We start from the raw sequence: 6,017 nt of genomic DNA, 5'->3' as shown, positions 1-6,017 counted from the left end.
CCTGCTTGAGATGTCAACTAGCACCTGTTCCCCCTGAGCGGACACGAAGGAAAAAGAAAGACAAAAGCGAGGCCACTTGTGCCATGACTCTGTGAGTCCTGCCTTCTCCACTTCTGTTTTACCTTGGTGGGCAGGTGACAGGCAGGAATATGTGTCTATCCCAGCAGGTGTGCTGTACACACAGCTCGGGACCTGCCAGAGGCTGAGGAGAAGGGTTTCGGAGGGGAAGACTTTCCTCATGTGTAAGACGAAAATACCAAGAAAGTTACCTCTCTGGATGGTGGAGCCAACCAAACAACAGCTGTGGAGACACAGCTGCTGATCACATTGCATTTAAGAACAGAGAGAAAACAAGCCAAGGAGATACCAATGAAAGTATTTTAACACAAGTTTAAAAAGAAAGGTGACTGTGCTTGGTAGAGCATGGACACATACTTTGGAGGCGTGCACTGATGAGTCTCCCCCTTTTCCAGTGCTCTGCACATGGGTGGGTTTGGGCTGATGAGTCCTCATTCTGTGATCGTGGGCGTCAGACTCCATGTCTTCAAAAGGTTGCAGTGAAGATGAAATGAGGTTCTGTATAAGAAGAACCAGTGCAAAGCCTGGAACATGGTGATCATCCCCATCATCACCGTTACCACCACCACCAGTGTCTTCACTATCATCACCATCAACATCAGTGTTATTGTTGTCATCTTTCCTGTTACCTAACAGAAGCAGAAGATATTAAGAAGAGGTGGCAGGAATACACAGAAGAACTGTACAAAAAAGATCTTCAAGACCAAGATAATCATGATGGTGTGATTACTCATCTAGAGCCAGACATCCTGGAATGTGAAGTCAAGTGGGCCTTAGGAAGCATCACTATGAACAAAGCTAGCGGAGGTAATGGAATTCCAGTTGAGCTATTTCAAATCCTGAAAGTTGATGCTGTGAAAGTGCTGCACTCAATATGCCAGCAAATTTGGAAAACTCAGCAGTGGCCACAGGACTGGAAAAGGTCAGTTTTCATTCCAATCTCAAAGAAAGACAATGCCAAAGAATGCTCAAACTACCGCACAATTGCACTCATCTCACACACTAGTAAAGTAATGCTCAAAATTCTCCAAGCCAGACTTCAGCAATATGTGAACCGTGAACTTCCTGATGTTCAAGCTGGTTTTAGAAAAGGCAGAGGAACCAGAGATCAAATTGCCAACATCCGCTGGCTCATGGAAAAAGCAAGAGAGTTCCAGAAAAACATCTATTTCTGCTTTATTGACTATGCCAAAGCCTTTGACTGTGTGGATCACAATAAACTGTGGAAAATTCTGAAAGAGATGGGAAAACCAGACCACCTGACCTGCCTCTTGAGAAACTTATATGCAGGTCAGGAAGCAACAGTTAGAACTGGACATTGAACAACAGACTGGTTCCAAATAGGAAAAGGAGTACATCAAGGCTGTATATTGTCACCCTGCTTATTTAACTTATATGCAGAGTACATCATGAGAAACGCTGGGCTGGAAGAAGCACAAGCTGGAATCAAGATTGTCGGGAGAAATATCAATAACCTCAGATATGCAGATGACACCACCCTTATGGCAGAAAGTGAAGAGAAACTCAGAAGCCTCTTGATGAAAGTGAAAGTGGAGAGTGAAAAAGTTGGCTTAAAGCTCAACATTCAGAAAACGAAGATCATGGCATCCGGTCCCATCACTTCATGGGAAATAGATGGAGAAACAGTGGAAACAGTGTCAGACTTTATTTTTTGGGGCTCCCAAATCACTGCAGATGGTGACTGCAGCCATGAAATTAAAAGACGCTTACTCCTTAGAAGAAAAGTTATGACCAACCTACAGAGCATATTCAAAAGCAGAGATATTACTTTGCCAACAAAGGTCCATCTAGTCAAGGCTATGGTTTTTCCTGTGGTCATGTATGGATGTGAGAGTTGGACTGTGAAGAAGGCTGAGCGCCGAAGAATTGATGCTTTTGAACTGTGGTGTTGGAGAAGACTCTTGAGAGTCCCTTGGACTGCAAGGAGATCCAACCAGTCCATTCTGAAGGAGATCAGCCCTGGGATTTCTTCGGAAGGAATGATGCTAAAGCTGAAACTCCAGTACTTTGACCACCTCATGTGAAGAGTTGACTCATTGGAAAAGACTCTGATGCTGGGAGGGATTGGGGGCAAGAGGAGAAGGGGACTACAGAGGATGAGATGACTGGATGGCATCACCAACTCGATGGACGTGAGTTTGAGTGAACTCCGGGAGTTGGTGATGGACAGGGAGGCCTGGCGTGCTGCGATTCATGGGGTCGCAAAGAGTCTGACACGACTGAGCGACTGAACTGAACTTCCTGTTACTAGGTGTCAGGTGTTACAAGCCCCCAAACCTGCTTCCTAAGAGTTGGAGTGTGGGGGTCAGATTGGGAGTACTTTGTTTCCTCCTGTGTTAGGCCCAGTTGAATGGAAAGACAAAGAGAACCAAACTGAAGTATCTGAAGAGTCCTGACACACGGTGTGAGTGTAGTTCCAGGGTGTCTGCTTGCTCTGCTGGCAAGGAAGCAGAATTACTAGATCTCCTGGCATATAATCAAACATGTATTTGCATTTTCCATATGCTTAGTCTCTTAGATCGGCCTATTACCCACCTAATTATCCAAAGGAAAGCAGGAAAAGATATGTGGGAATGGACATCGTTACAGATACTGTAAAAGTGAAGGTTGGGGAAAAAAAAAAAAGTGAAGGTTGGGAAAAAAATGGGGAAAAGATTTGAATAGAAACTTTACCAAGGAGGAGATACAAATGGCAAATCAGCACATGAAAATCATCTCAACATCAAAAGGCATTTGTTGCTTAGTTGCTAAGTTGTGTCCAAGTCTTTTGTGATCCCATGGACTGTAGCCCACCAGGCTTCTCTGTCCATGGGATTTCCCAGGCAAGAATACTGGAGTGGGTTGCCATTTTCTTCTCCGGGGGATCTTCCCAACCCAGGGATCAAACCTGGGTGTTTTGCATTGGCAGGTGGATTCTTTACTACTGAGCCACCAGGGAAGCCCTCATTAGGCACTAGAAACATGCAAATTAAAACTACAATGAGATATCATTCCATCACTCTTAGGTGGTTAAATTTTTTTTAAAATGCCCAAGAGGAACTCCAACCCATTGCTGGAAGGAATGCAAAAAGCGTGTGAACACTTAGGAAACATTTCTTACAAGGTTAAACATGCACTTACCGTATAACCCACCAAACCTGCTCTTAGGAGTTTACCCAGTGGAAAGGAATGCCTCATTTCTGGACAGAGGTCCATGAATTATCCGAGAAATATTAGTCTTTAAACTTTATTTAGCATTTACTCTATGTCAGACATTAACTCCTAGAAGCCTCAAAACCATCCATTGAGATTAAGCCTGAGCAGTGCTCCCCATGCTGCTGTCTGCACCCTCCCTCCCCTCCTCTCCCTCCAGCTTTATGGGGCCCCCTCACCTGGGAGGTCACAGAGGTGCACCTCTCCAGGCCAGGGTATCGGACAAGGGCTGCATATACTTTGTACAAGCACAGACAATTTACTAGGGCGAGAAGGAGGAAGGAAGTCAAGGCGATTGCTGATCTTAGCTCTCTGTGACTTGGAGGGTCTTTTGTGCTCCCAGAAGTGAGGCTGGGCAAGGCTGCAAGCACTGCTGTGGGAAGACCCTTCTCTTCCTGGCTTTGTGGGAGCTTCTGCTCCTGGAGGGGACCGTGCCCCCAGCTCAGAGGGCTGCATCCTGGCCCCTCATGCTCCCCTGGCCACCACCGGGTCCAAGGATTCTGGAGGAGGGGTTCTGCTCTATAGAGCAGCTGTGAATGTGTGCGTGTTTGCTTGTGTGTGTGGTTCTTTGTGCTTGTGCATCTGAGGTCTTCCTTATCACCCTCAAACCTACAGGTGAGTGACCAATGTGGGCCAGGAGCAACACTGACTACAGAGTTGCAGGGCCTCCTGCTCCTCAGCGGTCAGCAGGGACCAGGCTGGGAGGGTCACCTGGGACCCCAGGACATTCCCTGCTGCTGGCAGCGGGTGAGGAAATGCTCACACAGCTTGCACTTCACAACCGCCAGGAGGAGGCTGGGGGTTGAAGACATACTAACATTGATTTAGAGAAAGTGCGCAGCACCTTTGCAGGCTCCTGGGAGTTGGCAAACTGCTGTCCACCGTCTACACCTGCGGGCTGGCTGGCTATGTGGGCTTTCCTGTCATTGCTGGCGGACGTGGAAGCACAAACACCGTGGAAGAAAGCTTCGGAAAAAAACACAAAATGGTAGCTGTAGTTGTGCTAGAGTGGGAAGGTTCCCCTTCTTTTCTGTTCTTTCTTTGGTGTGTGTGTGTGTGTGTGTGTGTGTGTGTGTGTGTGTGTGTGTGTAGGGGGGAGTATTTTCAGAATGGTCGATCAGCATTCTGCCTTCAATGCACGAGACCTGGGTCTGATCCCTGGGTCGGGAAGATCCCCTGGAGAAGGGAATAGGTACCCACTCCAGTATTCTTGCCTGGGAAATCCCATGGACAGAAGAACCTTGTGGGCTACAGTCCATTGGATCGCAGAGTCAGACACAAGTGAACGACTAAACACAACGATAAACTGCTTTCTATTAAGGAAAATCCTCTATGCTGCGTAGGGTCCCGGAGTGGCCGGCAGGGGGCGCGCGCCATCGGGGACTCGAGAGGGGCAGTGAGGCTACGGGGAGGTTCGCGCGCAAGACCTGGACCAGGTCTAGGGTTAGGGAGCGAGGATCTCGAGCGGGGTGGGGGGCGGGGGGAATCTGTGGACAGCCCACTCGGTCCTGAGCACTGTATCGGTAGTAGCCCAGCCTTGTGAAGAGCCTTCTGGGGAGGAGAGGAGGCTCCAGCTGAGACCTCAGGGCTGGGGAAACGGGATGCTTGGTGTGGCAAGGAGATCGGCATTCAGAATAATCGGGAGCCCTAAGGAGTCCTCCTCGTCGCCCGAACCCCGCAGGGACCCGCTCAGCGAGGAGAGAAGGTGGCAGGTCCTCTCAGAGCCTTCTCGGGCCGGGCACGTGTCGGTGCTTTGCAGGTTTATCTCGCGGGATTGCACATGGCGTCTCCATTCCACAGGGGAGGCCCGGCAGCTGGGGGCCCTGCGCCGTCCCGGGGCCGGGCTGTGGGGCGGGGCGGCATACATTCTCCGCCTCCCTCATCCTCCTCAGCTCCGCAGAAACGAGGAAGAAAAGCGATTTCCTAGGCGTGTCGTGAGTTTTAAGCATAGAAACAGAAGGGGGGCGTTCTGTATGCAATGACTGTGGCTGTGAAGCTGTAGGGTTTGCTGAGCATCTAAGTCTTCTTTTCTCTGTAAGGTCCTTTGTAAGAATGAACCCCAGAGGGCGCCGGTCCGGCCCAGCTGCTTTACAAGTCCGGAGGGCAGAGGGCAATGGTCCCAGGTAGCAGGGCTCAGCTCCTTGATTCCCCTTCTTGTGAGTAATTTGGCTTCCCTGGTGGCTCAGTTAAAAGAATCTGCCTACCAATGCAGGAGACGCAGGTTGGATCCCTGGGTTGCCAAGACCCCCTGGAGAAGGAAATGGCAACCCACTCCAGTATTCTTGCATTCTTGCTTGGGAGATCCCATGGACAGAGGAACCTGGTGGGCTACAGTCCTTGGGGTTCCAAAGAGCTGGATAGTACTGAGCGACTAAACAACAGCAACTTGAGTAAAGATTCTATTTCCCGTGGGGCACAGGAGCCCTGTGACCTGGTCCTGGCGTGGCTCTCCTTTGGGACATCACCCATTCCTTCCCCCATCTCATGGTGGATGGCTTTGTCTGTGAGATGATACCTGTGCTGTAGTCTCTGGGGGTCTGACAGGCCCCAACGAGGACTTCTAAACCAGATGGCTTGTCTTGAGTCATCCAGCTGAGTTCTGAAGGCTCCTCTGAGCTGCCTCTGTTTGCCAAGACTCCCACCCAGAGTCCTCCAGGTGTTGCCCTTCCTCCTGTCTTCTGTCTCTGGTGTTAAAAAGGAACACTTGGGATCATTCCTTTTATGAC

At 49.5% G+C, this 6,017-nt stretch overlaps 1 long non-coding RNA gene across 5 annotated transcripts in view; it reads left to right on the top strand.

Annotated features, from left to right (window-relative positions):
• The first annotated feature begins 4,757 nt into the window (after positions 1–4,757).
• LOC147374034 (uncharacterized) overlaps positions 4,758–6,017 on the top strand; it is a 38,569-nt gene continuing 37,309 nt past the window's right edge. The window contains exon 1 of one of the 5 annotated variants that reach the window (XR_015162340.1): positions 4,758–4,996. This is a non-coding gene — a long non-coding RNA (uncharacterized LOC147374034). Of the gene's footprint in view, positions 4,997–5,098; positions 5,226–6,017 lie in introns of those variants that run through there. The other 4 variants (XR_015162343.1, XR_015162341.1, XR_015162339.1 and 1 more) reach the window with 4 other exon arrangements.

The sequence above is a fragment of the Bos grunniens genome, chromosome 4, assembly GCF_055505025.1.
Source record: "Bos grunniens cultivar Pamir isolate PY7600 chromosome 4, Bosgru_T2T1.0, whole genome shotgun sequence".
Lineage (NCBI taxonomy): Eukaryota > Metazoa > Chordata > Mammalia > Artiodactyla > Bovidae > Bos > Bos grunniens.
Note: the sequence above shows the minus strand (reverse complement) of the source record. Positions and strands in the feature narration are given on the sequence as shown.